The 25,790-nt window shown below is 39.6% G+C and overlaps 2 long non-coding RNA genes across 4 annotated transcripts in view; one reads left to right on the top strand and one right to left on the bottom strand.

Moving 5' to 3' along the window:
- LOC109023203 (uncharacterized) overlaps window positions 1-25,790 on the bottom strand; it is a 92,687-nt gene that overhangs the window by 15,099 nt on the left and 51,798 nt on the right. Inside the window, exons 1-2 of one of the 3 annotated variants that reach the window (XR_002002577.3) lie at window positions 1,196-1,318; window positions 484-623 (exon numbers count right to left, since the gene is read on the bottom strand). The exons of the other annotated variants lie outside the window; for them this stretch is intronic. This is a non-coding gene — a long non-coding RNA (uncharacterized lncRNA). Of the gene's footprint in view, window positions 1-483; window positions 624-1,195; window positions 1,319-25,790 lie in introns of those variants that run through there. 3 annotated transcript variants of the gene reach the window in all.
- On the top strand, window positions 570-7,420 carry LOC129526728 (uncharacterized). Its single transcript, XR_008671463.2, has 3 exons — window positions 570-757; window positions 2,550-2,628; window positions 6,965-7,420. It is a non-coding gene; the product is annotated as an uncharacterized lncRNA (long non-coding RNA).

Genomic DNA, 25,790 nt, shown 5'->3' with positions numbered 1-25,790 from the left:
ATAAAAAGATTCTGTTATCTTCCAAAAAATCCTGTTAGAGAATACTACAGCCACAGGGGCATGGGAAACAATATACAAAATTCAAGTGATAAAAAATTAATTACAACTTAATCCCTAAAATTCTTTGCAACCTATACACATAATGTACTGAGCCAACATAATAAGCAGTATACATTTAGATAATCCATTTTTAAATATTACTTCTAAACTATAATCTCCCTCAATTATGGAACAAGAATAAAGCATCATTTAGCATGTAACAATGTAAGGGTGAACTGGCTGGGTTGCATGTTAAGAAAGCAAGTCCCCCAAGTAAAGGCTTTGGAAGGGCCCTCCTGCCTCTTCACCTACCCCCTAATTATGTTTCTCCTTCTTCTCTCTCCACCCACCACCCAGAGTTCTTTGAAAAGAACTAAAGCTCTTATTTACTGAGTTGCCAGAGTGTTAATCATGTCTAATGGCTTTAACACAAAAGCAGCCAACCTTTAAATGTGCTACTTAAAGACTCTTAATGCCTTGCTTCCTTTTATTCATTTGGGCTTCTCCTCCGATCCCAAATTCAGTCGTGATTCTAGTAAATCTTCCTCCCTCGACTAAAATCAGCACTTCTTATTTTCAAGGTCCTGGGTTGGGGTGACAGGAGAAAAACGGAGAAGGAACAGCAACAGTTCAGAGAATATTGGCTTCATGAGGACACCTTCTTGATCTCTATGTCCTTTATACAGTCACCACCATCTAACATGATGCCTGACCCATGGTAGGTACTCAGTCAATATTTAGGAAGTAGAAGGATAGCAGGATGGAGAAGGAAAGAAGGAAGGAAGGAGGGAGGGAAGAAAGGAAGAAGGAAGGAAGGAGGGAGGGAAGAAAGGAAGGAAGAAGGAAGGAAGGAGGGAGGGAAGAAAGGAAGGAAGAAGGAAGGAAGGAGGGAGGGAAGAAAGGAAGGAACAAAGGAAGGAAGGAAGGAAGGAGGGATGGACGGGGGGAGGACGGGAAGGAAGGGAGAAGAAAAGAAATAGTACTCCTTATTAAGAGGCTTGCCCACCTTCTTGGGGGACATTTACCACAGAGGTTGAGTATATGCCAAACAATAGGACATAAAGACATTGGGTGGGAGGGGAGCTCACTCACATTCTCTATTTTCCTCCTGCTCTATATATGTTTTCCCTTTCAAAAAGGAGCCAAGGATAGATACCTGATGGTTGGTTTCAGGACACACAAAAGAAGTCAGCTCTGGAAGCCTCTGCTGCCTAGCTGGCCTAAGAATTAATTGTTCTCTCCTCAAATTCAGGATCCGTTAGTGTTGTGATGCAAAGATATAGGCCTCAGGCTCCTTTCTCTGAATTCAAGTACTATGATCGATCCTCCCTGGCTAGAGACAGTAAAGCAACAAAGGTGTAAAGAGAGCTGGGGTGTAGCTGTGTGTTCGCCACAAACACTAGAAAACACCTATGGGTCACTGGTTTCATTTTCCATTCTGCATAATTTTCTGAGAAGCTATGGGGTAATCAGTAATTACTTAGAATACAGTCGCCAGAGTTAATTGTTCCTCCTCTGTGTCAAAAAATAAGGGGACTGAACCAGTAAGTGGGTTGTATCAGGAGGCATAAAACAAGACTTAGCACTTTACTTAGGCATTATTTTTTCAGAACGCTTGACCACTTACCAATACATTTTCCCACAAACATCCTGAGGAGATTGGTCTGGTCACTTTGCTAATCCCTCAAGTCTATTAGCAGGAAAACAGAGGTTGAGGGCATGTGGCATCTGAAATTTGTCACAACTAGGCAGTTAAAGACTGACCTAACCTCTACTTCACATAGGAAAGTCACATCGGAGGGAGTCCAGGGCGGCATGACATTCTCCACAGTCAAAACTGCCAAGCAGGGTATGATTATTGCCCCTTGTTGTCAATCTGTGAATTTCTGAGGATAAAATATTCAGTTCCCACAACTGTTTCACAGTTAACAAATTGTGGGATGACTCCTGGTTTTCTTGTCACAAGAATTAATTATTTATAAAAAAATGTGGAATATAAACTCAGATGTAGGAATAAACTTATGCCATTATAGACATGGATTTGCCTACACATGCTTAAATGATTCTATGTGTTGCTATGTACATACGCACACGTCTTATAAGACATGCCCATCTAGCAACCTAGGCTACAAAGTCAAAGATGTGGATGTAAGCTATGTTTCCCAATATAACCCTGTGTAAAACTTTTCCAGTTCTTATTATATCAGGGCCCTGGTAAAGCAATAATTTCTCTTTATAACACTCTGTGGCTCCAATCTTTAAATAATTTATGTAAGAAACGCGTACCTGTAGTAAGCATTAATTTCTTATTAACATCTTGTACTCTTCTAATTGAAGATATTTCTCTAACTCTCAAGACTGTATCCAGCCCCTGAAATCTTAGGAATTTATCTCTGCAAATTGAAAGAATGAAGAGCGGGGGCCAATTCCTTTTGGTAGAATTCAGCCATCTGTGGCTGAAATGGTTTTCTTCCTGAGTACCGTGCCTGATGTTAACATTTTTGTTCTAGGAAGCCTGAAGAGGAGCAGAAAGTAGAAATATCTGTATATACCAAGAAAAGCAGATTTTAAACATCTCCAGGAATAGAGGTAATGTCATGATGAGAGAGCCTTGCTAAAAAATTTTAAAAATCTGACTATACAATCACAAAGAATTCCAGTAATCAGACGAGAGGCTTCTGAATAAACATGCTGTTCATAAAAGGTCCAGCATTCTAGAACTGTGTTGAACAACACCTTTATTCAGAAGCTTTTCAGTTTTAATAGCCACACATGGCTATTTAAAGTTTAATTAAAATTAATCAAATTTAAAATTCACTCTCTCAGTTGCTCTAGTTATATTTCAAGTGCTCAATAGCTATGTGTTACCAGCGGCTGCTGTGTTGGACGACAGAGTAATAGAACATTTTCAACATCATAAAAAGTTCTATTTGTACAGTTCCAGCCAATGGGGATTTTTTAGAACTACTTAGAAATCTGAGTGCACCATAAAAAATTAAATAAATTTCCAGTCCACAATAAGTTAAATCATGATGTTAAATGAACCTTGAGTTATGAAGTTACTGCCTAAAGATGTTCAGAAGGCAAAAATCACTACATGAAAATAAAAACTCAAAATTAGAAAAGATTCTAGAAATGACAGACTAATGAAATTTTTTTTTTTTTTGAGACAGCATCTCTGTCACCCAGGCTGGAGTGTGGTGGTACAATCTCTGCTCACTGCAACCTCCACCTCCCGGGTTCAAGCAATTCTCCTGCCTCAGCCTCCCGAGTAGCTGGGATTACAGGCACATGTCACCACGCCCAGCTAATTTTTGTATTTTTAGTAGAGACAGGGTTTTGCCATGTCGGCCAGACTGTTCTTGAGCTCCTGACCTCAGGTGATCTGCCCGCCTCGGCCTCTCAAAATGCTGGGATTACAGGTGTATGCCACCACACCAGGCCAGACTGAAATTAATATGTTTTGCTTGCACACCAATAGAGTAAATGATGCACATGTGGCATTGGTGTACACATAAAGATGAAAATGTAATGATTCTTAGGTATAAGAATAGGCTTATTCCAACAAAATACACACATTTTTCCTTTTCATAAGAAAATTTTTAAAACAATGCTGTAGTCACACCATACCCAGACTTCAGCAAGGCTTTTACAAAAGCTTCTAGGACATCCTTGTTGGCAAAATGAGGAAATATTTGCTGACTAATAACACTGTCACAACTTTTCACAAAGAACAGGACAATGAAACCTAAATAATATTGATTAAAGTGTCTACGTCTGTCTTGAAGGAGGTCCCAAATGGCAGACTCATGGATCTAGTTCTTGGTTCCACCCTATTCAGTGACTTTATCTAACACTTAGATTAAGACATACATGTCATACTTATCAGAAGAAAGATGACAGAAATTTTCACTGGAGAAGAGAATCAAGCCATAAGTGATTCTTAAGGGATTGAACAAAAAAAAAAAAGACAAAAATTAACATGATAAAATTTAGCAGAAATAAAAGTCAAGCACTCCATTTAGTATTTTGGGATACTTCTTCAATTTGTATCACTATGTCAAGTGAGGTTCAGGAGGTCAAATCCTAAAGGCCCTAGTTGACCTTGCCCTCTCTGTAGGCCATGAATACCAGCTTCATTCTATTAATCAAGTTGTAACTAGAGGAAACTACAGCAGCATAATCAGGAGAAATTATAGTCACCCCAAATTACCTAGAATTCAGACAGAGGGACAGCCAGAGTCTTATAGCCTAGAGAGGAGGGAAAGGCAGCACCCCAGGTGGAAAGATGCCTGGGCAAGCCCTCTTTTGAGGCCTCCAGGCTTTGCGTCCTGTGCTAAGTCTTTCCTGGTCTCTCCATATTATTACCTCTAAAATAATTTCATCATAGTCTTAACTCCCTTGATATCACCACATTTCCCTTTAAAATCATTGTAAAGTCATTCATTTAAGAGAATATTGCTCCCCCTGTTCCCTTTCTCTTCTGGAAGTTATATTTAAAGGAAACATAGCAGACCTGGGGTAGATCTTGAGAAAGGTGACTGAAGAATAAAAGATTCAGAAAATATCTTTTCTCCTCAATTCAATTCAGCACAAAGCATAGGAAGAAAGAGAAGAGAAATACATACAAATTAATACACTAATTAGCATGATATAAATTCTAAATGCAAGAAGCAAATAAAGTGCTTTGGAATTGTTGTTTGTGTAAGAAATGGAGATTTTTATTCAGCCTCTAGAAAAGACTGATAGAGGACATGATAGTGAGCTTCAGCTATTTTGAGCGCAATTATAAGAAAGATAAATTTAATCTATTCTGCGTTACTCAAGAGGATAGAACGAGGGCCACTGGGTAAAAGTTATAGGAAGCATATTTCAACTCAATAGAAAGAAGGATTTCCTAATAATTAGCTCTGTCCTAAAGTGAAATGAGATCCCTCAATAGGGCAATCATCTCTCTCAGTGGGGTGTTCAAAACATGCCATACGTCCATGGCACTTAGAAAAGATTCCTGCTACTGGCAGGAGATTGAACCAGATGACCTCTAAGAGCCTTTTGACTTCTGAAATTCTATTACTCTGTTTCTTACTTGCTCTCACCTGCACTGATTCCACTTGATGGATAACTAGGGAGTGGTCAGTCTACCCAATACAGGAACATAAATGAGACTTTCCACTGTTCTCTGCCCCCTCACTGTCTCTAGGCAAGATAATGTGGCTACCCCCTCAAAAGCTGCAATGTGTGGGAGTTCATGATGTATTTGATTATTTCTGTGTCTTAGAATTACTTGGTTTTATATAAATGACTTAATTTGTCTCACTTTCCCTCCTTCCTTGGATATAACACATCACATTTGTTTAACCCTTTTCTAAATATTAAATGTGCAGTTAAAAGCACAAGGAGCACATATAATACAAAATATAGAGCAAACTAAGGTGCATGTGGCAATTTGGAAGTTCAAACTGATTCAAACTAACATTTGTAGAGTAATTGCTTGGGTATGTTCAATTACTTGTAAATTATCTTTATTTTTTTAAATGATACCTAATTAAGGATTTAGCTGAGTGTTCAGGATTCTTACCATAGTATTTTGAGATGCTATTTCATTAAAAATAATCATTAACACCTACTATTTATAAGGCTTATTGCTAATCACTACAGAAAACACAAAGATGAATAAGATAAAGCCCCTGTCATAAAAAAGCTTACTGTCTAATGGTATACAAAATAATTGAAGCAAGACAGAATACGAGTGCCTCCATAAAGTTACACAGTTCTTTGGAGAGAAAATTTGTATCTGGCCAGGGAAAATCAAAGCCAACTTCATCAAAGAAGAGGGTTAAAAATCCACACCATGAAGGGCCACTCATCCTGATCCGGGAATAATCTATTTGTTGTTTTGTTTTGTGTTGTTTTTGTTTTTGTTTTTTTGTTTTTCCTCAGTGGATGTAGGAAAGTCAGTGAAGGAATTTGTACAGGAGAGTCTCATAACAGAAATTTTATTTAAGGAATATGAATCTAGCAGCCATGGGTAAACTATTTAGAGAGTTGGAGGGATAAGCCTGTTGGTCCTAGATAAAGGGAAGCAACCAGGCCTACACACTACATGATGGAAGTGAGAGTGTAAGGGAGTAGCTAAACTGAAGATGTCATGCAGGTCAGTCGGTAGCATCTGGAAATTAATAGGAAGTGGTGGAGAAGTCTGTGAACTCAAAATGGAGAGGGTAGATTGAGAGAAATCCCAGGTGTCGTGGGCTTGAATAAACAGGAAGAACTTTTTGAGTGGGGTAAACAAATGGAAAATAAAAGAGGTATGCAGATGGAAAGGACAATTTTGGAAAACAAGAACCAAACTGATGTGAAGCATATTAATCTAATATAGTGCTTCATCTGGGTGGTTTTAGTAAAGATGGCAATCATTACAACTGAGGGGTTAGGGACTTGGTTGAAAGCTAAATTGCCAAGTATAAAAACAGAATATCAAGTTAACTGGGTGGGAAATGGAAAGGAGAGAGTTATGTGCGGAAGAAGACAGAAATCCAATCATTAGGTAAGTTGGAGAGAATATATGAGACTAGATGTGTTAACTGCGTTTTTTTAATTATTATTATTATTTGTATTTTCTTTCACATTCGGGCCTTACTGATCCTTGAGAGTCTGCTCCTCCCTGGGTGAGCCAATTCCTAAAAATAGTAAAGGACTCGCCTGCAACTGTCTTTCACATGCAAACCAACAAATCAGGAGCCCAAACCCCTCAGCTATTTTCTTTATCGGGCTCTTATACTCTGGGCCACAAGCCACTGGCTCTAATCACCCCAGGGCCAGGGACCAGGCAACTAGGGACAGCCCCATACTCCAGAGTCTGTTGAAATTATTCAGACTAGCCATTTCTAAATGTTAACTCGGCCTTATTTGTTTCTTTCCACAGAAACCCCAATAATGGCACGTGACTGTGTTCTGCCCTCACTCCTTCTGTCTCCTGACCGCAGTGCCTCCCTGTGTGGCACTACATGGCATGACCTCTCTATCCTCTCGAGAATTACAAACAACAAACTGTCTTTTCAATAGTCTGAATAATAACCAAACCTACATTTTAAAACACTAGAGATGACTAAAATGAGAAAAGAGAGAAGTGGCTAGCAAGGACGTCAAAAAAGGCATAATTCTGAATGAAGACATTAAACTAAATGCAGATACCACAGCTTTTCAGGAATTTTGGGAAAGTCATTTTTTTAATAAAGGATTTGTCTATTGAGAAGTGCAAGGAAGGTTGAACTGAATGTCGCAAGGAATATACCAAATCCTGACTTGATCCCTAAAGTTCTAGGAAACACCAAGGGATTGTAAGAAGAAGTTACCAGATATTTTTCTGGTATTTATTTGCCATGGGGGTAATTTGAAATTTAAATTAAACCTGAGGCCAGGCGTAATGGCTTACGCCTGTAATCCCAGCTCTTGGGGAGGCTGAGGTGGGTGGATCACTTGAGGTCAGGAGTTCAAGACCAGCCTGGCCAACATGGTGAAACCCTGTCTCTACTAAAATTACAAAAATTAGCTGGGCATGGTGACGTGTGCCTGTAATCGCAGCCACTCGGGAGGCTGAGGCAGGAGAATCACTTGAACCTGGGAGGCAGAGGCTGCAGTGAGCCAAGATCACGTAATTGCACTCCAGCCAGTCTCAAAAATTAATTAATTAATTAAACCTTGGTAGACAATTAACAATGTGTAGAGGTTAAATAAGATTTAACCCTGGAGAGAATTACCAGGAACAGGAAATTGTGAGAGGAAAATTTCGTTTCATTCATGATGACCAGGTGGAAGAGTTGCTGAAGTGGGTTTCTAAATGACACAATGGTAGAGTGAAAAAGGGTGGCAGATGCTGCTGCATCAGTAGGATGAGAGTACAGAAAAAGATGTGTATGGAGAGAGATGGAGGGGGAAGGGTTGGTGCCTGTGTTTTAACCATCAATAAGAGGAGTTATAGAAGAAAGAAGTTCACAGTGCTGCAGGAAAAATACCAAGTAAGCAGAGTTTCAACCCCGGAAAAATGTGTAGGACTAGTAGAGTCCCTGTGGTTCCAAACGGGCCTCCCCTAATGACAGGCTAGGACCAAGGGGAATATTTGCTGACATCTCTAATTCAAGTAAATCCACAAAATGACTCATTTATAATGTGGGTACAATCTGTGCTTAGTGGCAACCATAGTTAGGAATGGAGGAGTTGAACTTGTGGAAAACATAAAAGACATTACAAAGCCGCCAGATATTTGTCTGCTGTTTATTTACCATGTGGGGGCGATTTGATGTTTAAATTAAAGCTCAGTAGAAGCTTCAAGTATGATGCCATAGGGATGTAGTCAACTTAGAGAATTTTTGTTTTTAATCTCTAAAAGGGAAAAATAAAATTTTCATGAAGAGTAGCCTTCTCCCCTGCTCAGCCCCTCTTCTATCTCCAAAATGTAACCTACATTAAAAAAGAAAGTAATATATCAGAATATTATAAAATGGCTATTATTAGAAGGGAATAACCAAGAGCAAGATAGATCAGAAGTGCCAATTGGATCATGAGGTGGGAAGAGTTTGAGGTATTAAGTAGAATACTCAGGGAAAGCATCACTGAGAAGGGAAGATCTAAAGAAATAATTATTTGGTGAAGGTGTGAGCCAAGTAGGTATAAGGGAGAAGCACTTTCTAGATGCCAGACACTGTGCTGAATGCTTCATAGGCATGATCTAATTTTTACCCCTATAAAACATTTGAAAATCTAGCAACAATTATTGATCACTCTACAGATTAGGAAATTCACCAAAAAATCAGGGGATAACCAGCTTTCCCAAGCTCGCATAGCTATTAAGGGACAGAATTGGGGTATGGACCCAGGCAGTTTGACTATTAAAACCAATCTTCCTTTAAAAACTCCTTATCTCCCCTTAAGCTCAAAACTAAAGTTTACCCCCCTCCAGCCCTGCTACATAGAAGAAACCCTAGGAAAGAGAGTGCTGGAGAGTTGGTTACAGGAGTGTTTTGCTATGTCAGTTTACAACTTCTTCCATGAGAAAGGGGAAGAAAGTCCTGAGCACCAGGAAGAGAGCCTCATACCCAGGCTCATAACCCTCAGTGCACAGTGACACCAGCCCTGCAAATGTGGCCCACTTGGGTTCCTGGGACCCAACATTCAGATTAAGCGGCTCTTTTTTTCCTGGGAGGAGGCAGACACAAGGTGAATTTAAGTGAGGACTTCTTAAACCCTCAGAATATCCCACTTCCTTGACTCTAAGGTGCTGCCCCGTTCATCCGTTCCACAATGACTGAGACTGAGACTATACCAGGCTCCAGCTGCACATAACAGATATGACTCTTGCTCCTGTGGTGCTTCCAGTCCACTAGAGAAGGGAAAGGTGAGGAAGTAATAATCTGATGAAGGGGCAGAAAATCAGAAGAGAAATTGTAAGGAATGTATTTACAGCTTCTGGAGGCAGGGAATATTACCACCTACACAAGAATTGGAAAACAACTTCTAAGTTCAGCAACTTTAAGCTGAAAAACTTTATCTTAAAGGAGAGAAATTATGGACTTAACATTTTCAAAATATCCAGGGGTAGAATCTGAATGCAATAAATGGCCTGTAAATTCATTGCCCTGAGTGGCCACACTGTGCATTTATCCTAGCCCTCAAGGAAGATGTTGTCTTGTAGTAGAAAGAACTGGGATGCAGACCTGGTTCTCTAAACCTGTGTCAAGCTCCCCAGAGGGCTGGACTTGCCAAGTGGGAATGGGGAAGCTGCTTGACTTCTCAACGTCAGTTTGCTCTTCTGTAAGGTAAGGTTAATGAGATCTTCACTCCTAGCCATCTATGAGGGACAAATTAGAGCAAGGATTTGCAAGTTCCTTAAGCTAATATTTCCTAAATACCACAATGCATCAGGTACTGAGTTGGGCACAGATATGCAATTATTGGTCCATTCTTCATTGCTATAAAGACATGCCTGAGGCTGAGTAACTTAGAAAGAAGAGGTTTATTTGGCTTACAGTTCTGTAGGCTGTACAGGCATTGTGATAGCATCTGCTTCTAGTGAGGCCTCAGGAAGCTTACAGTTATGTCAGAAGGCAGAGAGGGAGCTGGCATGTCACATGGTGAGAGGGGGAGTAAGAGAGAGGAAGCAAGAGAAAGAAAGGAGAAGCCTCAGGAAGCTTACAGTTATGACAGAAGGCAAAGAGGGAGCTGGCATGTCACATGGTGAGAGAGGGAGCAAGAGAGAGAAAGGAGGAAGTAGAAGGCTCTTTTTAGCAACCAGAGCTCAAGTGAAAGCATTACCACAGGAAGGGCACCAAGCCATTCATGAAGGATCTGCCCCCATGATCCAAACATCTCCCACCAAGCACCACCTCCAACACTGAGGATCACATTTCAACACAAGATTTGGACGGGACATATATCCAAATTCCATCATGCACATATTAACTTTAAGAGAAAGACAGAGCAAAAGAGAGAGGGGCCTTTATCAGGCATTTGAGTATTTCTTAATTATATTGCAGAGTTTCAAAAGAAATTTTTTGCCAGGTGGATGGTTCACTGGTTAGTTGGTATACACAAAAAAGGGAGTGTTGTGGCCGGGCGCAGTGGCTCACGCCTGTAATCCCAGAACTTTGGGAGGCCGAGGCTGGCGGATCACGAGGTCAGGAGATCCAGACCATCCTGGCTAACATAGTGAAACCCCGTCTCTACTAAAAATACAAAAAAATTAGCCAGGCACAGTGGTGGTCGCCTGTAGTCCCAGCTACTCGGGAGGCTGAGGCAGGAGAATGGCATGAACCTGGGAGGTGGAGCTTGCAGTGAGCTGAGATCACGCCACTGCACTCCAGCCTGGGCAACAGAGCGAGACTCTGTCTCAAAAAAAAAAAAAAAAAAAGGAGTGTTGTTTTGTTTTTATTTAAAATAGTGATAACTGAAATATTAGGGAGAAGAAATGGCAGGATTCTGAAATGTAGTCAAGGAAAGGTAACTGACCACCTTAGGATGTACTTGAGACCAGTCCTTGAATATAAATGTATGGGTATATCTCAGAGAGTGTCAGAGGTAATAGATAGTGATGGTAAGATAGTAATCAACATCAAACAGCCAAGAGTACTCTTACTAAACTGGGGTAGGCAGAATGCCACCCCTGCAAGATGTCCTGCCCTAATCCCTGAAGCCTGTGAATATGTTACACTATATGGAAAAAGGGATTTTGTAGATATGGGATTACTAATCAGTTGACTTTAAGATAGGAACATTATACTGGATTATCCAGTGAGCCTAATATAATTACATGAGCTCTTAAAAATCAATGTTTACTCCTTGCTGAGGACAGAGAGATGTGACCAGAGAGGAAGTGGAAGACATTCAAAGCATGAGAAAGACTCACTGTGCCGCTTGTTTTATGATGGAGAAGGCATTGTGAGGAGGCATGCAGGAGGCCTTTGGGACTTGAGAAATGTTTCTCTCGTACAACCAGCAAGGAAATGGGAATCTCAGTTCTATGACCACACGGAACTGAATTTCGATAAAAACCTGAATGACTTTAAAGGCAAATTATCCCAGAACAAATGGAAAGGAAGGTAGCCCTGCTGATATATTTGATTTCAGCCTTAAGAGATTCTGAGGAAAGGACCCAACTGAGCCATGCTATACCCAGAATGCTGACATACAGATATAATAGATGATGATATAATAGATGGATGATATAATAGATGGTGATATAATAGATGATATAATAGATGGATGATATAATAGATGGTGATATAATACATGGATGATGTTTTAAGCTGCTAAAGTTATGGCAATTCATTACAGTGGCAATAGAAAATTAATATATAAATCATCATAGGGTTGTGGCAAATCCTACAATTCTCTGTTGTTATGTAGTCTTAGGCTTATTCAGGAAATGTGTAACTTTGGACAAGTCACTTTACCTCTCTCTAAGCATAGGTTTAGGATATTAAGCTCCCAGCCATATATTATATTCCTTAAAGAAGACATAGTTTCACTATTAGAATTAAATCAGTTGCGATATAAGGAAATGACTGGTGTATCATAATTTTTTTTAATTAAGAAAAATCCATAGTTTCTTCAGATTTCCTTAGTTTTTACTGAATGTTCTTTTTTCTGTTGCAGGATTCCATCCAGAATGCCACATTACATTTAGTTGTCATGACTTTTTAAACTCCTTTTGACGGTGATAGTTTGTCCAACTTGCCTTATTTTTGAAGACTTTGACAGTTTTGAGGAGAGCTGGTCAGGTTTTGTAGGATGCCTCTCAGGAATTTGTCTGATGTTTTTCTCATGATTAGACTGGATTTTATAGGTTTGGGAGAGGAAGATCACAGAGGTAAAATGTCATTCTCATCACATCATATCAAGGGTTCGTGCTATCAATATGATTTATGACTGTTGATGTTGACCTTGATTTTCTAGCTGAAGTGATTTTCAGGTTTCTCTACTGTGTAGTCGTTTTTTCTCCTCCTTTCTATACAGTACTCTTTGGAAGGAAGTCACAATGTGAAGTTCACACTTAAAGAATAGAGAGTTATGCTTCACCTCCTTAAGGAAAGGGCATTTACATAAATTATTTGAAATTCTTCTTCCCAAGGGGTTTCATCATAAACTTTTAACATATTTAGTTCACTTTTAGTTCTCAGAAACCTCCAAATTCTTATTTTATAATATCATCTTCCTTCCTCTGAATATAAATCAGAACAAGTGATGCAATTAGAAAAAAACATCATTTCATAGAAAAGTTATCATGGAAATTATTTTTTAAAATGATCATGGAAAAATTGTCATCAAAGGTGGAGAATTTATAATCTCTCCCAAGAATGGGGCATAGTGTTGTACTGACAACACAGTCTGTAACACATTTTCAGATGACCTCAGTTCAGTCATTATCTTTCTCCCAACAAAAGCATATTTGATTCAGTTCAAGGTTTTGAGAGAAGGTCACACAATTCTCTTTCACTCTCGCTAAACCTGTTTCCCATGCTTAGATGGCAGAGATACGAGATCACAGTCTTCAGCTTTGAAAAGCAAAGTCTCAAGAATGCTTCAATATCATGTACTTTTTTATATAAGCAGCATGACAAAGAACATCTACAGCATTTAATGCTCTCTATATATTACTGTAGACTACAGTGACAATACAGCACAACTGTAATAACTGAGAGGAAAAAGTAAAAGTAAAGTTAGAGCTGGATGGACAGAAGAAATCAACCTCCCAATTACAGTGCAGCATGGAGTACTGACTGACCTTCTTGCTGGTATCAAAGTGTCAAGCTGCATATCTAAGCCACTAGTGGGAAAGCAAAATGCAGAAATTTCAACAGAGAGGCTGCCTCTACAGTATTTCCAACTCTTTCTAATAGCAGGAAAGCCAGAAATGCTGGAAGACTTTCTCTGCCTACAAAATTGGAGAGGTTTGCCAGCTTCAGCAACATCTTAGAGGAACATCTGTGCTTCAAAGGTTCAGCTGAGCAGAACTTCCTATCAGTGCCATCATTAACCATGGCCATTCAGAGCAATATTGAGTGCTGACAGCCACTCAGATTTTCCCGCTATAAGGGAAAAATGAAATTAAGCTAGGGGCAGAGGACAGGAAAGGGAAGAGAAGTATCAAATACTTTTTATAGAACATGTAATATAAACAATCCCGAAGCCCACGTATAAGAAATTCTAAATCAAGAGTTTGTTCTAAGGATGAAAATCCATCCATGGAAGGGGAAAGAGAAAAGAAAGATTCGAAACTCCATGAAACTGACATTCCCAATTTTTCCTCAGAATTGTCTAGCCACCTGTCCTCTTAGTTGTTTCCAAGATAAATAAGAAATATCTTTGAAGCTTAACTATACTTGTTAGTCCCAAGGGCTCAGGATTTGGTATTAATTTAACCTGTGAATACCATGTTATTTGTACCAGGGCTTCCTTCACAATAGTTATATCCCTTTAGGCCCTAGGATAATTTAAAAGACCAAAGTAGGTCTTGTTTACTGACTCACCGTTATTAACCTACAGTGAGGTGAGTGAGGGACAGCAACGCATTTGAGAAACAGGCACTGAGGCATTCCATGCCTACCTCAAAGGTCTACAACATTTTTCTCAAGATATATAGATACTACAAGAAATGTCTTTCCCAGCACAGAATATTTTAATTATCTTTCCATTCCTGCTGTCTTCCAAGAAAGGAATATAATTACCCACATCTTATGACATGTAGGGGGAATGGAGAGTATCATAGAGAAGAATGGGATCAATTGGTGATTTGCCACTATGAACTCTTCTCTTTGTCCTAGAAAGTTACTTTCAAACCCATCAAGTGCTCTTGATATCTTTTGACACTCATCCATAATAATAATACAAATAATAACATAAGACCTTGAAATTACTACTTCACAGTGCTGTGCTAAACACAGTGCACATGTTAATTCACTTTACCTTCACACAACAATATGTCAAAAAATCACTATTGTTACTGTTTTACAAATGAAGAAAATGAGGCATAAAGGGTAAGGCAACTTGATCAAGGTTAAAAAACTAGTAAGTGAAGGGCTAGGTTTCCACTTTGGAAATCTGGCACAAGAGTCCATGTTCTTAGTCATCAAACTATTATTTCCCATGAGCCAGGCTATTGATTGTCGGATTTGAGGGTCTTTGCTCACATGGATTCTACACATTGAGTATTAGAAAAAAACTAATACATGACAACATGGGTAAACATATTTGGAGAGGCTATAACCTGACACCGTTATGCTTAATTGGAGAAGCCAGAATTCCAACTGGAGACACCCTAAGTCATCAAAGAAAGATAAATGATTGTTAAACAAACATCTGACTTGAACAGAGCCACATTTGAACATGGCCATTCTAAATTTTATCCGTCAAATTTTATTTTTTTATGCACATTGCCACTTCTGTGGTTCCAAAATAAAGCTGGATTCCATTTATACGTGTCCAGAAGACAAGAAACATTTTTCCAGACTATATATTGCTGAGAGAGAGGCAACCATATCTGTTAGGCAAAGTAAAGCTACTAACAAGAAGTATACAGTAAAATCAATAAACCAGAGGGGTTTGCAGTTGGTGACTTGTGTCTGTAGATAAACCAAGGGTCCACCTAAAAGGTAGCCACCCAAGGGTTGTTGAAACCAGTGCACACGTTCATGGAGTCTAAAAGGTGAGTTTTCTAATCATCATTTGGACAATGAATAAATCTTGGGAAGGGAGATGTCAGAGAAAGGACAGGGTCATCCTGCCTGCTCAGTTTTCTCTGTGTAGCAAGTCAGACTTTTGCTTTGCTTTCGATTTTCTTTAAAACAGAAAGTCCTACCATTGCACTCAATTCTGACAAAAGGGATCTTTTAAATCTTGCCTCCAGGTTCTGTCCTTGACCTTCCATCTCTCTGAGGTGCCCTTCCCCACACTGAGTCCAAGCTCAAATATCAATCAGTGGGTGGTAAACAGAAAATGAGACCAGAGCCCTTGAGAAGTGGATTTTTTTAATAAGAAAAACCCTGAGCACATTTGTAGACAGATGGAAGCTGGGTTCCATATGTTAGAAAAGAGAAGAAGATCAAAAAAGTAAGCAAGGTAGAAGTCGTCTGCAATTCAAGTCACAAAAGCAGAAGGAAGAGTTAGTCTTGGAAAGGAGAAGATGAGATTACTATAATCCTAGGGTGAAGACCTACAAGGGATTAAACAACTTTGAGAAATTTGGATACCCACTGACCTCCCACAGCCACTTCCAAGAAAAAGACATTTTCTCACCTTGCTTATGGGAATAGAAATGTGAGGTTGAGAAGAAAACACTCATTCCTACCTCAGAGGTATAAAGGTGAAAATTATGCCGAATTAAATCAGGTTGTTGAAAATGCTCATATAAAAAGCTTCCTATGCTTGATTTGAAATGCCAAATGTAATTCCTGAAAATGAAAGCATAAACATACACTCAAAAAAAGATAAATGTGTTGTAGATGCTATTAGATATGAGACAAGGGTGGGAAAGAGACAATGAAGAAGCAAGACTTGTAAGCACCCTACTCATTCATTTTCTGGATGGGTCGGAAAATCTGAATTGGCCCTGTAGACCTGTGAATATTTTCAAGTAAGAGAGGCACGTTACTTGAATTTGTTTAAAGCATTTACCCTAAGCACACGGCCCTGTAGACCTGTGAATATTTTCAAGTAAGAGAGGCAAGTTACTTGAATTTGTTTAAAGCATTTACCCTAAGCACCTGGTATACCTTAAAGGGTAAAACTGCACACTTTCACAGAAGGGAAAATTCTGACCTTAGCAATATGTGATGTCCCAGTGGATATGAGGATTAAGTGCCTGAACAGGCCGTTAGAATACAGCAGGGAACTTAACAATCACCACTGAGGCATGAAATGTGAGAGGAATAACAAAGCATGTTCAGGTTATAAAAGGCAGCATTAAATGTTTGCTGATGTGATCATAAGAGCTGAAGTTTTATCCATGACACACTCTATATGCATAAGAGAAAAGTAAGGATGAGACTGGGTACTGAGTATCAACACTGCTAAAACAGGAGCCAAAGAGAATGAAGAGACAGAGGTGTAATACACTGAACACAAAAAAAGCAGCAATGTTGAGATCCACTTGATAACAATCAGAGAGAACCCAGACAGAACTTGAGGATTTGTAAGGCTAGAAAAGAGCAAAATGAAACCGCCAGAAGTGAACGTTTTCATCTGCCAACACAAAGCAGAACAATGGGAAAAATGGCAGGCATGCTATGGTTTTATAAAACAGATGCTGCTTCTGGTTTCTGGCCCATGTTCCTGACTGGATTCAGTTCTAAAATACATCATGCAATTCACCAATGCGGGAGTCTGGATGGGGGACACCCCAGAGCCTTCTAGGAACTGTATAGCTCAGTGAGAAAGAGAAAGGAAGAGAGATCAACACTACACAGTCAGGTTGTTAATGCCAATGAAGGAGAAAACTTGAAGTTCCTGGATCCTCTTCCACACTGTTCAGTTCTCACCTAGTCACTAGGGCTCTTGTGGTCTTTGTTTCTTCATCATGGAGGGAGAGGTTTGGTAATGGGTTCTTACTGTACCCAAACTCTACCAAGGTATAGAAAAAGTGTGTATAATCAGCCATTTTAATCCTTGCTAAAGCAGACAATATAAAAGGTTAAATAACCCCAGGAATCCCACTTGAAAAGTGTGCATTATAAGATTTTAAGAGTAAGCAAAGGCCGGGCGCGGTGGCTCACGCCTGTAATCCCAACACTTTGGGAGGCCGAGGCGGGTGGATCACGAGGTCAGGAGATCGAGACCATCCTGGCTAACACAGTGAAACCCCGTCTCTACTAAAAAATACAAAAAATTAGCCGGGCGTGGTGGCGGGCGCCTGTAGTCCCAGCTGCACGGGAGGCTGAGGCAGGAGAATGGCGTGAACCCGGGAGGTGGAGCTTGCAGTGAGCCGAGATCGCGCCACTGCACTCCAGCCTGGGCGACAGAGCGAGACTCCGTCTCAAAAAAAAAAAAAAAAAAAAAGAGTAAGCAAAAATAATGGCTTTAGTCCTGGTCTCAGGATGTAGAGACCATGCAAGTCAAAGGAAGCCAAATTTGATAATGTAAAAATGAAAGCACTTCAGAAAATGGCTTTGCTACAAAATTCTCAGTGGCAGTCCAGGCTTCAGATAAATACTTAATCTTTTGGGAAATTCATCCCAGTGGTAAATCTAAAACAGTTGATGTTCATACCCATTGAGACTAGATAGAAAAGGCTGGGGAATCACATAATGTTTTTGTATCTGATAGGATACTTTCATTGCAAGCAACAGAAACAAATGTGGCTAGCTTAAGCAAAAAGGAAATTTATCAGAAGGATCTTGAAGAGAAGGCAGAAACCAGGCTTAAAATTTGGCAGTTCCAGGTATCTAAGCAGCAGAAATTTCTCAAAGAGCTTCTGCCACTGAAATAGTTGCATACAATCATTTTTCCCACCTTGTGTTGCTTTACTCAATATTCCCAGTCCCAGAGAGAGTCTGTTGAGGTTAGCTTGGGTCACATGTGTGCCCTTCTGATAGAGAAAAGTGGAGCCACCTTGGCTTACAATCCTTCTAAGAACAGTCCATTAAAGAGAGAGAGTTTTATAGAAGGATATCAGAAATTGTTATAAAAGGATGATGGATATTGGGAGTGAAACAAACAAAAGCAAACACCTGACTCAATTTTTTTTAATCTTGATGTAAGAATTTTAATGCAAAACCAATTATGAGCTATTGTGACAGATACATATAAAGAGAGAGTAAGGCAAACCCACTGTGATTTTATGTGTCCACTTGACTAGACTGTAGGGTACCCAGACACTGGTGGAGAATTATTCTGGTTGGGTCTATGAGGGTGGTTCTGGATGAGATTAACATTTGAATCCATAGACTGAGTAAAGTAGATTACCCTCCCCAGCATGGGTGGGCCTCCCCTAGTCACTGAGGGCCTGAAAAAAAAAAAAGAAAATGCTGGCCTTCTCATAAGTTAGACAGAACTCCTCCTGCCCAGCTGCCTTGGGCTGGGACATCAGTTCCTCCCTGCCTTTGGATTTGAACTGAAACACTGGCTCTTTCTGGGTCTCAAGCCTGACAGCATTCAGAATAGAACTACACCATTAACTTTCCTGGGTCACCAGCATACCAGCAGCAGATCTTGGGATATCTCAGGCTTCATAACTGTATGAGCCAATTCCTTATAATACATACTTTCCTCTCTCTATCTCCCCCTTTCTCCCTCCAGATGATTGATTGATTGATAGATAGATAGATAGATAGATCTCCTATTGGTTCTGTTCTTCTGGAAAACCCTAATACACTCACCTCTCCAAAGTAAGGATATTAAAGTACATGTTTTTCCTCCCCTGCTGTACTTAAAGTAGCTTGCCTCATTCTATAGTCATTTCACTAATGCTGTATATCATTTGTCTTTCTGTAGTCTAATGAAGTAGGCACCAGACTTATAATTGGAAAACTAATTTGAAGTTCTGGCTTTGACATAATTTAATCTTGGGAAAATTGGAAAAACTTTTAACCTTCAGTTTTCTCATCTGCCAGATTTGGACAATAACACCTTTAAAGCATAATGGTTTTGAGGAATAAATGACAAAACTAATGGAAAAGTATCCAGCTGACACCCAGTAAACAGTAGGTATTTAATTAATGTTTATTACATCTAATATAAAGTATAAATCAGGGCAGGGTCCATGTCATCTATTTTCTTGTCTACACTCCCCAAAGTGCTGAGCACAGGAGACACTTAATAAATAATTGTGAGTGTATTAGTCTGTTCTCACACTGCTAATAAAGACATACCCGAGACTGGGTAATTTATAAAGAAAAAGAGGTTTAATGGACTCACAGTTCCACATGGCTGGGGAGGCCTCACAATCATGGCAGAAGATGAAGGAAGAGCAAAGAGACATCTCACATGGGGGCAGGCAAGAGAGCTTATACAGAGGAACTCCCCTTTATAAAACCATCAGATTTCGTGTGACTTATTATCACGAGAACAGCATGGGGAAAACCCACCCTCACAATTCAATTACCTTCCACCAGGTCCCTCCCCATGACATGTAGTGATTATGGGAGCTACAATTCAAGATAAGATTTGGGTGGGGACACAGCCAAACCATATCAGTGAGTAACAGTGAAACATACTGATAGAAATGCTTTATCATACACACTCCTATGTGCATGGAATAAAAAATGTGAATTAATGGAGTCAACCAAATAATATCAACCACTACCACACAGCATGTGATTGCAGCACAGACATGAGCAATTGGACAAGACAACTACAGTCTTCTAGAAAGAGAAATTCAACACCCTGCTGATAAAAGTGTGATCTTCAAGATAAATGGCAGGGCTGATACTATGTGTGAGGATGTGTGTTACAAGAGATTTTCTATCATCCTCAAATAATCAAAATTGAAGTCAAAGCTGGTCATTTCTTAAATGTTATTGACATAAGCTCTAGTGAGCATGCCATATTTTACAATCACCACTAAAGATCATTTCTCAATGAAAAATAATCTGCTAACAATTGAGAAAATTAATATTTGTCTCAAATCCCAAGATTTTAAGGATCAACTATTCTAGTGTGATCCTAACTATTCCTTTGAATTGTGTTTACACAACCTGAAAATAAACAGGTTTTTTTGATGTCAAATAACAGAATTGATAGAATTAATTGGTTATGTTGGCATTGTGAGGACACAGCCACAGAGAAAGATGCAGAGTACTAACTCCTGATCCCAATATTATATATTCTAATGTCTAGCAAAATTTGAAATCAGTTAAAAGAAAAAGCTCATTGGAATAAAAAATAAAAGTGTAAAGCATAAGTATAAATTCCTTAATATTCCAATCCCATCATTTTGGGAAAACTGAGACTCATAAAGAATACGAAAATTTCCAATTTTTACAGGACTAGTTTTGAAGATGATCCAGATTATCTGACTCTTTCTTTCACCAAATATCACTTAAGTATCATCTTGTATTAGACATTATTCTAAATGCTAAAGATGCAGACAGAAAAGGACAGTGTTCTCATAAAACTTATGTTACCATAAGTAAACAAATAAATAAGAGACACATCCAGATAATAAAGAGTGCTATAAATATAAATACTATTTGGAAATATCTAGAAAATAAAGAGTGCTATAAAGATAAAAATCTGGCTAGACGCGGTGGCTCACGTCTGTAATCCCAGCACTTTGGGAGGCCGAGACAGGTGGATCACTTGAGGTCAGGAGTTTGAGACCAGCCTGGCCAATACGGTGAAACCCCGTCTCTACTAAAAAATATGAAAATTAGCCAGGCGGTAGTGGTGTGTGCCTGTAATCCCAGCTACTTGGGAGGCTGAGGCGGTGGAATCTCTTGAGCCTGGAAGGTGAAGGTTGCAGTGAGCCAAGATCAGGCCATTGCACTCCAGTCTGGGCAAGAGAGTGAGACCCTGTTAAAAAAAAAAAAAAAAAAAAAAAAGTGCCAGAGAGTAATGTGGGTACCTCTTTAGAGGGAATTTTCAGCCAAAACCTCTCCAAGAAAGCAACATTTAGCTGAATCAATGATCACAAAGAACCAGTCTTATGCATAATTGAAGAAAATATGTTCCAGGCAAAGGAACAGCAGATGCAAAGTCCCTGGAATGGCACACATCTGATAGAATTGAGGGACAAAGAAACCAGTGTGGCTAGAGAGTATGCATAAGAGGAAAAGTGGCATAAGACTGAGGTGTTTATAGCCATAATGAGAAATAGGGATTTTATTTGAAAAGCAAAGGATATTTGCTCAAAGTCCATTTTCATGAAGCCAAACTTTTTCTGGCAACAAATGGCTCCACTTCTGCAAAAATAACTAAAATGCAGGTTTGGCTCCTTTGCTGTAGGGTTTCATTAATCTGTAACATGAGGCTGTTCAGTAAGCCAAATGGTTCCATAAAACAGATTTTCTTGGATGGCCCAATCCATTTAACCTACGGAAGGTGTGCCATTTGTTTCCCCTGAGCTAATGCAAAGTTGTAAGTCCAACTTGGACATTGTGTAGTCGTCTGGGAAGGGAAAGCCCAGCCAGTAAGTAATGATGGATGGCTTGCCTCTGAGGAGAGTATACTTCCTCAATGAATCTGTATCAGCAGTGCTGGGCCTTCCAGCTTCTTCCCTGGAACAGGGGCCAACTTCAGAGTCTCCTTAGAGGCAAGAAACATTTTTGCTCACATTTTTTTCCTCCCTGAGAAACACAGAGAGACAGCTCTGTTTTGGATCAAGCCTTCAATCCAAGGCTTGCCTGCATGCTATATTGGAAGGTAAATGAAACAAGTGAAAATTGTTTTGACTTACACCCAATGGAGTTCGAAACTCATTCAGGCATTCAGTGAGTCATTGAGGCAAGTGGTGATCATAGGAATGGCCAAAATAAGATGCTATCACAGGTCATTTTCATTTTGCCCCTCTAGTAGTTATTTGTTATAGCAAATAGGACCCATTTATATGTGCAGTTTTCTACTAGCCTCCCATCTGGTTTAATTCCTCCACAACATCAATTCCATCTCTAGATGAGGATCTATTTTATAAATCTTTATCCCATCTATCTCTGCCAAGCAAAAGGAAGAGAGAAATTAGAAAATCACAAAGCACAGGTCTTGGTCTTGATCTCGATGTGAGAAAACAGGCCTTTCCTTTGTAGCCATATTTGTTCTGCAAAACTTAATTATCAAACTCACAAGGTCTCAGAAGTAAATCAGACACTGAACGAAAATAATAATCATTCTAGGGAACATTAATTATAAAACAATGTTCCATGGAAGAGAACAATAATAATAACAAAGTACCACTTATTTAGGCACTTATTTAGTGCCAGCCACCATATTATAAGTGCACTAAATATATTCTTTTATATATTCCTCAGTATGACCCTCTGAAATGGGTGACCTAGAAAGGGGCAGAAATGCATTTCTGGTCTTTATGACTGCAAAGCATATACTCTTAACCCAAATTGGAAGATATGTTAGTTATAAACTCTTTTGCCGGAAGTGAAAAGTTAATGCTATGTTAGATGAATTAAAAAGTGATCCTTCTTCTCTGCGTTACCTCCTATATTGGGATCAGAAAACTACAGCCTGCTGGCCAAATCCAGCCCACAACCTGATTTTGTAAATAAAGCTTTATTAGAACATGGCCTTACCCATTACTTTATATGTGTTCTATATAGCTGTTTATATAGCTGTTTTAATGCTACAACAGCAGAGCTTAATAGAGAACATCTGGCCTGCAAAGTATAAAATAATCATTATCTTGTCCCGTACAGTAAATGTTTGCTCTAGGATTTCATAAAACTAAAACTAAAGATACAGACAGAAAACCGTGTGGGACAAAAAACCCCTGCCCCATATCTCCAGTAATTCTCTTCACATGAAGATTTAGCTTTTCTCTGTCCTGGGGTATCCCTGCCATAAACAAAATTGCTAAACAAAATGGATATTTTGCATGGTGTAGTTAATGCTGTTGATGCCCTTGGCAAGATATGCTTTACCTGATAGTAGTGTCTTCATCCTCCGGCTGTTCTGAGTCTGACTAATAGCAGCTCACAAATGCTTTCTTCTCATGAGAACCCCCCTTAGCAACCTGAGTGGAGCCACCCCTCAAAAATGCTTGAGAGGTTTGTTCTCCTTCCAGGGGTAGCCCATCGCCAATGATGAATGGATATTAGAATAACAGAATATAAAACGCTAGCTCTTCCTTGCCTCAAAGTAGGACAAGCCTGTGGTGCCAAAATCCAGAGATTCCTGGGGAATCAGGCAGAGCTTTCTCCCCACGGTCTCCTGCTCTCTTGCTTCTTTCATTTCTTTACGGGTTTCACCTGGGAGCCCTTCCTCACCAAGTTCCTTGCTGAAGAATCCCAGCTGTAGATTCCACTTCTTAATTACCTGCTTAATACACCTGGTGACTACATAGGAGAAGTATTTGGTTATTTTTTGTTATACTTTAAGTTCTGGGGTACATGTGCAGAATGTGGAGGTTTGTTACATAGGCATACATGTGCCATGGTGGTTTGCTGCACCCATCAACCCATCATCTACATTAGGTATTTCTCCTAATTCCATCCCACCCCGCGACAGGCAGTGATGTTCCCCTCCCTGTGTCCGTGTGTAGGAGAAGTATTTATTATGTCTATACATAATTTAAGAGAAATGCATGGAGATATGATGTGTATTATGCAATGGAGTTGGGAAGGAAGAGATGGAAGGAAGGAGATGTGGCCTAGTGCTATCCTACTGTAAGTTGTTGCAATCCTCTATTTCTTTCCTTTCCCCACCAGGAACATTAACTGTCACCCCTAGGACAGCACATTTTCTGGTTCCAGGCTTGATGACCATAGACTCCAAAGAAGCTTTCATCAGGTTGACTACATTGACGGATGCTGCAAGCTTTGTCAGGCTACCCCCAGTCAGCAGCAGGCTCAGAAACAGAGGCAAATGACAACTGAACATAAAAAAAAATGATCCACTTAAAAATGTATTTTGTATCTGCTTCCCAGCCTGACGTGCCTCCTGCCATGTCGACCTTAGAAACTTACTGGGGTGAAGAACATAAGTACAATTTTCTTCTTTAAATCAGTGCACAACTTCTCATACACTTTTTAGCTAAATTATGTTCCTTGCTCTGTTCTTTTGCTTAGATTTCTATAAGACTTAAAAAAAAAAAACCTCCTTGGGGTCTCTCTCTCCAGCCACATTCCACCCCACCGCACCCCATGAGATACCGTCCTCTCCTTCCAACACATTCACACACCCCAGTATCCACAACTCATTGGAATGTCTGTTAATAAACACCCTGAGGCATTCTCTTTAGCTGAACAATTAAGAAAAATTTCTAAGAAACTGAACCATGTGTGACCTAAATTGGCTTTCAAAATGCTTTTTAGAGCTGAGGGAGCAGCATTTGCAGCATAATCGCCTTCCACCTTGACATTAATTATGCACCATGATGTTTAGAGAGCAACTCCAAGCCAGGAATATAAGTGTTTGTAAAGTAAACATGTCAAGCAAAACAGAACATTGTAAAATGAAGAAAATATTAAATCCAATGCTCTTATGATCCATTTCTCTACTCTTTTCTTGGTGGTTTTTCCTCATAAATCTTCTACATTCACCTACAAAGGACTGGCATTTCCTTCCTCAATAAGAGATAAGGTGACTCAACAATACTTACAGTTTGGATTTCTTGAAAGAGAAAAAGAAAAAAGAAGGTGCTTTTTTCCACTTTGTGGTTGAAAATAAAAAGGGCTTGCTGATTTAAAGAGCTGCACAGCCTTGGGGAGCCTTTAGAAAGCACTCTGTATAGGAACAATTCTGTTTCTACACAACCATGTGAACTGTAATTTCATTCCCCTTTCTTCATTATCAAGGACATTTGCATGACAGCAGGGCCCTAACAGTTCCTGAGTTTACCTATTCCTAATCCTTATTTCTTCCTTTAGCATCATTAGCCCTTGTAGGTGGCATCTTTATTAATTGTTACACATAAAACTTCAATGTCACAAAGGATCCCAGGTTTAGCAAGATACTTAATGAAAATATTCCACTAATTATAAGGAAAAAAGCCCCAAGACAGTATCCAAAATATTCAAAAGATTCCAGTAGTTTTCAAAATATTTTAGCATCTCTTCAACTAAATCTTATGACAAATTAAAAAAACAAACAAGGGTCAGGCACAGTGGCTCATGCCTGTAATCCCAGCACTTTGGGAGGCGGAGGCAGGTGGATCACAAGGTCAGGAGTTCAAGACCAGCCTGACAAACATGGTGAAACCCTGTCTCTACTAAAAATACAAAAATTAGCAGGCATGGTGGTGCGCAACTGTAATCCCAGGTAATTGGGAGGCTGACACAGAGAATTGCTTGAACCCAGGAGGTGGAGGTTGCAGTGAGCCTAGATCGCACCACTGCACTCCAGCATGGGTGACAGAGTGAGACTCCACCTCAAAATAAAACAAAACCAACAACAACCAAAAAAAAAAAAAAAAAAAACGGGACACGCACAGTGGCTCAAGCCTGTAATCCCAGCACTTTGGGAAGCCAAGGGTGGCAGATCACTTGAGCCCAGGAGTTTGAGACCAGCCTGAGCAAAATGGCAAAACCCCATTTCTACAAGAAATAACAAAAAAGTAGCCAGGCATGGTTGCAGGCCCCTGTAGTCCAAGCTACTTG

The sequence above is a fragment of the Gorilla gorilla genome, chromosome 15 (assembly GCF_029281585.2).
Source record: "Gorilla gorilla gorilla isolate KB3781 chromosome 15, NHGRI_mGorGor1-v2.1_pri, whole genome shotgun sequence".
Taxonomy (NCBI): Eukaryota; Metazoa; Chordata; class Mammalia; order Primates; family Hominidae; genus Gorilla; species Gorilla gorilla.
This window is presented reverse-complemented; position numbering and strand designations above follow the sequence as displayed.